This window comes from Alosa pseudoharengus, unplaced genomic scaffold (assembly GCF_046254945.1).
Source record: "Alosa pseudoharengus isolate Yale_2024_CS ecotype anadromous, Long Island Sound unplaced genomic scaffold, YU_APseudo_1.1 YU_APseudo_1.1_scf_14, whole genome shotgun sequence".
Lineage (NCBI taxonomy): Eukaryota > Metazoa > Chordata > Actinopteri > Clupeiformes > Clupeidae > Alosa > Alosa pseudoharengus.
In genome coordinates, this window is record NW_027468609.1 from 15,507,699 (window position 1) to 15,516,958 (window position 9,260).

The following is a 9,260-nucleotide window of genomic DNA, read 5'->3' on the forward strand; positions in this document are numbered from 1 at the left end:
GTACACCACGCCACTCAACAACAAAATCCAATTGGTTGGAACATTGACTGCCTATCGCTTTGTCCAGTCATAAAATGGTAAATCTTCACCTAAATAAAGTTAGGGTTTAACAGTCAAAACATGTTTTTCTGTGAAATTTGTTCACAATATGAAAGTGTAGACTGTATACTGTCGAATTATGCGAAAAAAACGTGAAATTTGACATTTTAACCTGTACGTTTGTTTATCGTGGATTTTCTCAAAATAGCACCGTGTGCAAAGTCACTGGTTTCACCTTGCATAGTCACATTTATCCTGCAGAGGAGTTTCTGCTTATATCTCGTGACGGTGTGTCTTCAGCTGTGCTTTATATGCGCCTTTCGCTATAGACCAGGTTTTTCTTGGTCAGTGGCATAATGATTTTTAGAGGGTGTAAGATAGCCATTTTTAGATCATGCGCCAGACCACACCTTCTGTCGTTAATTGCCACACCCTTGGGCGCAAGGTTTAATAAAAGCGCAGCGGATGGCAAATATTTCCTCACTTTATTGAGTGTAAGATAAGAATAAGCCTTGCGCCAGGTGCATGATAGGGCCCTATATGTTATCAAATTGTCATTGCTTCCATTTCTTATGGTATCCTTATTTAAATTGGCTATTTCGAATTCCTGTATTTAATATCAATGGGAAATGATGGGCTACCTTACATCGCTGTTGTTGTTTTTAGTGTCAGTAGGCTATACAAGATGATATTTGTGTGATGTTCCCAATGAGTTTCAAGTCTTCCCTACTCAAACGTGCTAAAACAACCTAGTTGTCTCGTGAAGTGCAATACATGTAAGGCCCAGTCCCCAGCCACTACCTCAATATACAAAATCATTATATGACATGCTGCTCACGTAGCATTTGTAAAAAATTAGAACTTTTCTCATCAAGCAGTCATTTATTATCCTGACTCTCGCCAGATGAATTTCGTTCCGCCTAGCTCCACTCATCCATCTGGGATCGATCCATTGGAGTGGTGTTTCAGAAGGCTGGGCCTTATCAAAAATTCTTGCATATGATTGGATAAGCTACTTGTCCGTCATCTACTGACGTGCTACTTTAACCACTCACATCGAAGCCAACCCGTGACGCTGAGAACAGTCTCACAGTCGCTTCTACGCTACGTCACATCTATGAAACTCCCGCCCTGCATCCTGATTGGCTCTACCATAAAATCTGGTGCTGAAATCACTCTCAACGGAACCGATCCCAGATGGATGTAAGTGGAGCTAGGCGGAGCTAGGTGGAACGAAATTCATCTGGCGAGAGTCAGGTTAGTCATTTATAGTAATTCATATCAATAATTAGCGGTTGCCCATAATTGCATATTATCCCTTTAAACCTAATGACTTTGTTGTCACAGCAGATCTTTAAGCCATGTTTTATTTGACATTCTGATATATCCAACCTTAGAATCTTGTGCAACATCTTTAAGCCATGTTTTATTTGACATTCTGATATATCCAACCTTAGAATCTTGTGCAACATGCTGACATTAAACTCGACATTTCGAGAATAAAGTTAAAATATCATATTGACTTTAATCTCAACATTTCATCTTGACTTGTCCATGAGAACTAGTTTAATCTCGTCATGGCAAACAAAAAAATGTCCTTCATGTGTGGCCCTAATACTCTGTGTGCTATACACTAGGCCTAGTGTATACTTGCATCACCGCCTTTATGCATTCCTAATGTCGGAAATGCACTATTGAAGTTGTGAAAATACTGTCTGTTTTCCTTATTCCTTTCACTGATTTGTGTGTCTGGCCTTGTTAAAAGCAAATTTAATCAATGCATTTAAATTAATCAATACATGTATAATGATAAATAATAAATACATTTGTAAATTTAGTTTAATTAATAAAACTTGTTTTTGTATAATTCTGTTCCTGTTATTGTGTCATTGTGGAAGTAGGGCATTAATATGAGCCATACGCTCATATTGGTTTATTCATGAAGGTCGTAATAGGATTCAGTTATCATGCATTTCGCTGTCTCTGTACTTGGACTCTGCACAAGGTCAATAAAGTTGAATCTAATATCATTTTGTTAATGTGGGGAATATGGTCATACATAATCTGTTAAATCTATTAAAAAAATAATGGACACAAATGCTATGAGGTAGTAGCCCGGTTCTAACCAGACTCTTCTCAGTAACGGGGAGTTGGTCTGGGGAAGATTAATTAACAGCTCATTTCCACACGGTCCCAAACGGACGCCGATCAAAATGCCTCCGGACAATAGGAGAGGCCAAAAACCAATCAGAGCAACGAAAGAGACAGAGTGATGGGAACACACAATTTGCAACAGTTTACTGTCCGGTTGTCTGGTTGAGAACTAGAGCTGTATACAGTATTTGATGGGGGGATGGGGGCCTGCCCTATTGCCTGTGTACTTATGAATGTATGAATGAATGGCGCATTTTGTGTTGCTGTGATTTTTTTGGGTTGTATTTTCATTGACTAGTAGGCGTCCTAGGGTGTATTCGAAGCCTTGAGAAATTAACCATTTTTCAGCGCATCTGGCTGGAAAGCTTCAAGGTTTTGCCATCACTACCACAAACCATATTGCGTGAATAACACGACAAAGACAGAGGAAAGACAAAAGGTTTAAATACCAAGAGGCCAACAAGGTAACAAGAGACAGGTGAACATAACAAGGGATTAAATAGGACTAATAATCAAGAACAGGTGAGGGGTGGAGACACAGGTATGAGGAACAAAAGGCACATGATTAGGACAAACAAAGGAGCACATGGCACAAGACACAGGAAGTAAACAAGAGCACATGGTACAGGAGATAAACAAAGGAGCACAAATGAATACAATAATCAAGGCAAAGATTGTATATGGCGGAGCAAGATAAATAGTTGTAGTTCATGTCTATGGGTGCGAAATGGGGATCGAATCTCGTCTGCATAATAAAGAGACGTGTCGTTGACGTATTGATGAGCGCACCTAGCAACCGGCCAACAGCAGCAGAATAAATAACATGCGCACACCTGATATAAGGTCGATTTTCTCCAGACTGGAATCCTCAAAAATGATTAAAAAAATGTGCCTGAAATGGTCAGAAGGGATTGAGGATCATGAAAATGTGCCCAAAATTCACATTCCTAAATTTATAGAACCAAGACCTTAGCATATGTGATGAAATTTTGAGCTAGGCTGCCTCTGCACTGCGTAAAGGGGTATTTTGACCCCCCCCCCCTTCTGATGGCTTCATATGAAATATCTTCCACTGCCATATACAACCTTTGATCAAGGTACACACAGGGAAAACAGACCAAGACCCTTACAATGTGCAAAGAACACCAATGGAAACACAAGTGGCAACACAGACTAGTTTATTACACAGAGATGTAGGCCTATCTTGGTATACAGTCAATCTTGCACAGGCTATAGGCTAACAGCAACCAATATGATGCACATTGCAGAGCATTTCATATCCAATATGACACTACAAATAAGTAGTCCTACCAACAAATAGCCACTATCCTAATGACATTAATGAAATGGTCAAGTGACCTTAGAAAAATTATGTTTTACTTGATTGGCAGTAGGCTAACATAGATGACAAATTGCATAATCCTACACTTATTCGACCACCAGTTGTTGTGGAAATGGTCATGTTTTCCAAAAACAGTGTTAAAACATGTCATTGTAACATCTCTGCCAACATTTTCAGTTCTATTTGATTCACACTCGAGGAATGAGTCACTAAGTGCGCGCGCACAACCTCCGTTCATAAATATTCACGCTAAACTCCACCCATGGAAACTCAGAATCTCAGAAACTGAATATCTGGTAACACCGGTGTATTAGAGCCAAACCAATAAATTGGTGTGCCTGTGTGATATAATTATGACCGCCGCGCAGCGAAGCGGCGGTCATATAGGTTTAGTCAGATTTTTTTTTAATTTTTTTTTTTTTCCGTTCATGGGGGGCCACACAATAAATGAATTTATGTTACTATACACCAACTGGCCTGTAGGTGGCCGGAGACAGTTTTCTGTGAATATCTCGAGAACCGTAGGGCCTAGGAGGTCCACCTTTTTTTTGTATGTTGATCTCAAGGGGCCATGTCAACCCATCCCATTACCACTTATTTCATGTATAGCGCCACCTAGTTAAAAAATTAAAAAGCAAAAAATTAGGTGTTTTCATCACAATATCTCTGGCTGACATGGTCAAAACTGCACGAAATTGAAAGTGTAGGATCATTATGACACCCTCCGAATGCATGCCAAGTTTTGTGTACTTTCGTTCATGGGGGGCCTTACAATAAAACAATTTATGTGTACATTTAGTGACGTACACCAACAAGGATTCCCGGGACACTGAAAGACCGAGGTACACAAAACTTGGTGGGCATGTACCCCCACATGGATAGCATGGAACCGTCATTTTTCGTTTTGATCTGTAGCCCCCCCGCTGGACTGGACCCCCCGAAAGGAGGGTAGGCCAGACACAGTTCTCTGTGAATATCTTGAGAACTGTAGGGCCTAGGATGACCATTTTTTTTCCGTATATTTGCCTCCAGGGGTCATGTTAACCCATTTCATGTGCGCACATGTGCACAAACAGATGCACACACACACACACACAGTAATCATACGTATGACACATACTCACACAGTAGACATATGTACGCTTCCATGCACAGACACATACGCAGGCACACACACAAGCACGCACACACACACACACTCACACACACACACACATAACATAAACATAACACAAACAATCAAGAATTTCTCAGAATTATGAACAGGCAAGATGGAGGTGGGGTTGTATAAAATGAATTTTACATGTGAAATCTAGAGCCCGACCGATTTATCGGCGAGCCGATATTATCGGCTGATATTAGGCATTTTCCAAACTATCGGTATCGGCATTTATAATGGCCGATAAATGACTATTTTAAAAATAAAATAAAAACGGACGAAACACCCTTCAACCATGTCATGAGTGTTGGCGTTGTATAGTTTGTCCACCAGAGGGCACTCTACACCGTCCCTGCTGGCAACACTCGTTTATAACGCGCCACACATCCTGCAACCTGCTGATCCAGCCAGAGTCGGGCAGAGAGAACCAGTTATCCGCGAGAGAGATCATCAGTTAAGTGTGTTCATGGTGATTTGGTATAACAATTGAAAAGAACATCCCCATCAGTTCTCTTAACTCAAGTAAGCATGACAAAATTCGTGAAAACAATGTCCAGTTTTGCTGCTGTTAAATAAGCCGAGTGAAGCGGAATTAGCTAGTAATTAAGTTACGTTGTTACAGTGTAGTTGACTGTCTGTCCTTTTAACTTTTGACAATGTGACTGAATATGACTGTATTTCTTTAATAGCGTGACATTTATAGCAGTGAGACGTATCATATCTCCCCGGCCTGTTATTTTGAAAGCGTATGTTTTACAATTTGCAGTATGACGGTATCCATTGCTAAATTATGGCACATCATAGACTAGCTAACCACAAAGCTAGCTAATGCCATATATCAGTGGAAGACCGCTAACGTTAACATTAATGAGCTTGGAAACCACAACGAACTTATTCTGCCTAATAAAGTAATGATTACTGTATTTATAACTAGTATATCTGTAGTTACAGTCCCTGCATTGTAAAATGTAAGTTAGACGTGCGAGGAGTGAACATTTAGACAAAGAGAAAAAGTATCAAACGTAGCTTGTGCATAAAAGTTAGCTTTTCTTTTAAACGTGTGTGAAATCCAATGACGCCAAGTGTGCGTTTCAGACTGTCGTTCAGACGCAGCATTAACAAAGGCAAAAGTTAGCTGCTACATAATGGATTTAGATCACTAAATAGTAGGTTTTAGAAGGCAGGCAGCAACTGATGATTGAAAATGGTTTGATGTAGCTTGATGGAAATAATTTTAAAAGTGCAGGTAAAGGGATAAGCAAGCTGACATTGTAATTATAAGGTAGCTTATAAGGCAATAGGGACTAATTATTACACACGCAAACATTTAGGAGTGACCTTTATCTTGTTTAATGATAATACAAATGATGATGATAGTAATAATGTCATCATTATTTTTTGTAATTAAGTCTTAGTTCAAAGTTATATTTATGAAGCTTACCAAGTCTTTTAATACTGGTAACTTTGATTTGGTTGTTGTTGTTATTGTGTTTTTGTTCAAAAGACTAAGTTTAATATCTTAAGTTTCTATTTTTATACATTTTATTTATCAGAACTTTAATATATTTCGATGTTCCACTGTGACAATATTATTTAAAGATAAACAAGTTTGTTTTTAAAATGCATTATCATATTATTTTAGTCAATACTCATAAATAACTACAAATAACTAATGTTAGGGAAATCTGTTAATGTTTTGTTTCGCGTTTCTGAAAAAAAAAAAATATATCGGCCGATATATCGGAATATCGGGTTTTTAAATCAACAAATATTTGTATCGGTATCAGCCTTCAAAATCCTTTATCGGTCGGGCTCTAGTGAAATCTATGAACTAATCATGTTTTGGTACTTGTTGTCTAGCAGATACCAGTGAGAATTGAGTGTGGATAATGCAATTTAGTGAGACAGTTAGAATCATATAGGCCTTTCAGCGTGATTTCTTTTTGTGGAAAAAATGTGCTGGACTGGGCGGCGGTCATATTTTGTACCGCTCTGCGGTACATCTAGTTAATTTTAAAAGGAAAGGCAAATAGCGATCCTTCATCTACATGTCTAGTAGTGTGGGTCTATTTCCAGAAGCTAACAGGTTCAACCAGTTGTTTGAGTAGCCTGGCTAATGAGATGGGGTCTGGGAACTACACACTAATTTTCTCGTATTTTAAACGTGGTTTACGAATGCCGACAGCCACTTACTGAGTACTACAAATGTCTATCAAATGTGTCTGTATGTAGCCCATATAACCGCTTTGGTGTGTCGTCATCTCCTTGCTGTCCCCCCTCCGTTCTGTGAATGGTTCCTTCGTTGAGGTAAAAAAGGCGTCCATGGAATCCAGGCTGCCTAGCAGCGTGAATAAAATTGTGCGCGTAAGGCAGCATGGGAAAACCCAGGCTATTGTTTGAGAGCATAATTACGTTAATTGGTGCAGTTTCAGAACACCAAATTGTCTTACAATGCAAGTGCAAAGGGCAAAGACACATGTCAGTAACAAACCATTTTTCATCACTGACAATGTTCAAAATAGAATGACACTTCTGTGGTAGTGTGGTGAGGTTCTCTACAGACAAATCAAAGTATTGTAAACGTTGTGTTTCGAAAAGTGCAGCGCAAACCACAATCAATGAACACATGGAGAGTCGACTACTCTCCTTTTGCGTTCATTGACTGGTTTGCATTGCATTCGTTAATCGTCTTGATAAGCTTTTTGTTGTATGAGATATTCAGACTCGGGCCAGAAATTCATTCCAAACATCTTATCCACAGCGTAACAAAATACACCATTATAAGTGCTGAAGTCAAACACTTATCGCAAAAAGAAGGCGTAAAAGTCCGGCAGAGTTCCGTGCAAAATTCCTTTAATGATGGGGGGATCACATTGCAGGCGGTATGCGCTGCGCTCACTGCTAGGTTGCTCTTGGTTGAGGAAATGTCCCAAAGATTTTTGTTGTGCTTGCCGCCGGGCTCAGCACAAAACACCTATGATTTACAGCACGGCGTGGTCAAAGTTCAACATGATTGAACTTTAACCGAGGCACACGCAAGAGCGGCAAAGTGGCAAAATGCCGCTCACGCTGTGCTTTGCTCAGTTCTTGTGCATGCAAGCCATTGAAAGTAATGTGTTTCATAGCGCATGCTCCGCCCTCAATTGGCGAACAATTGTCAAACACCAATATTTATACCCCTCCATAGATGTTTATACAAAACTTGGCAACTTTGGACCCACAGGTGGTGTTAAGGATCATTTTTGCTAGTCAGCACCTAGTGTACTTGCCAAGTGTACAAACTTTTCACCGCAACACAAGTTCAAAGGTTTACACAAAGTTCAGGGATTTACAGTGATCACAGGTCTTTTGTAAATTGCTTTACAATTAGTCGGGCCCTTGGACGACTATTGCCCAGTTCGCCTCAGCTTGCCGCCATTCACTCCTTCGTCTTCATTAAGATTCCCGGTAGAATTCTCAATCTTTTTGGCCTCTGTGTCCAGTTAGTCTGTCCTCTTGGTCCTGGATTTTGTGAAATAAAGTTTTAAATACTTAGAACTTAAAGACCGGTGCGACTTAAAGGCCTATATGTTTTTTCCTCTTCATTAGGCATTTTTTGACTGATGCGACTTATACTCCAGAGCGACTTATAGTCCGGAAAATACGGGTACTTCAATTTGTCTTTAGAGAACCTCACCACACTACCACAGAAGTGTCATTCTGTGTTTGTTTTTCACGTGTGTCTTTTCCCTTTTGCACTTGAATTGTAAGACAATTTGGTGTTAATGCAAACGACTGTCTTGCTCTAAAATTGCACCAATTAACTAGCCTGGCTAGCGCCACCACTTCTCAATGAGACGTGGTCTGGGAACCAAACATGCCCAGATCCGTTTATTGGGTGCCACGGATGTCTATCAAATGCGGCTGTGCATAGCTCATCATCGTCTTGCTTTCCCCCTTGTTCTGTGATTGGTCTCCTATCTCAGGCGAAAATTTGCTCCATGGTCTCCAGGCTGCCTTAGCAGCGTGGATCAAATCGCACGCAAGGCAGCATGGGAACACCCAGGCTACCAATTAACGTAATTATGCTCCCAAACAACTGCTGAACCTGTTAGACCCTATGTTGCTTTTGCTCTGGAACATTCCTTTAATGCCACATTCTATTTGTGCGTTTAAGTCGTTTCTCTGTAGCTTAAGACCCCTATAAAGCTTAAAAAAATATCTCAGAGCTATTCCCTGTCATTATTGGGGGCCAAGCAGCGAAGCTGCGAGGCAACCCACAGTGATTGTACGTTTTCTTATTATTATAACAAAACACTCATTTGCCATTGAACCATACAGTAAAAAGTTGGGAAATTTGGCACATTGATTCGGTACAGTAATGTGATTAATTTCACTAAGTTTCATGTCAAGTGCTCTAGCGCCACCATTGTGTCAAATTTTGGATTACATCTATGCGGTTAACGTTTCAACCGTACACATTGAGGTATATTTGGAATCCTTGGATGAAGCCGAACTCAACGCACCCCATGATGTCAATTTCCACCATATTGGACCTTACGCCATATTGGATTTCATCAAAAACAC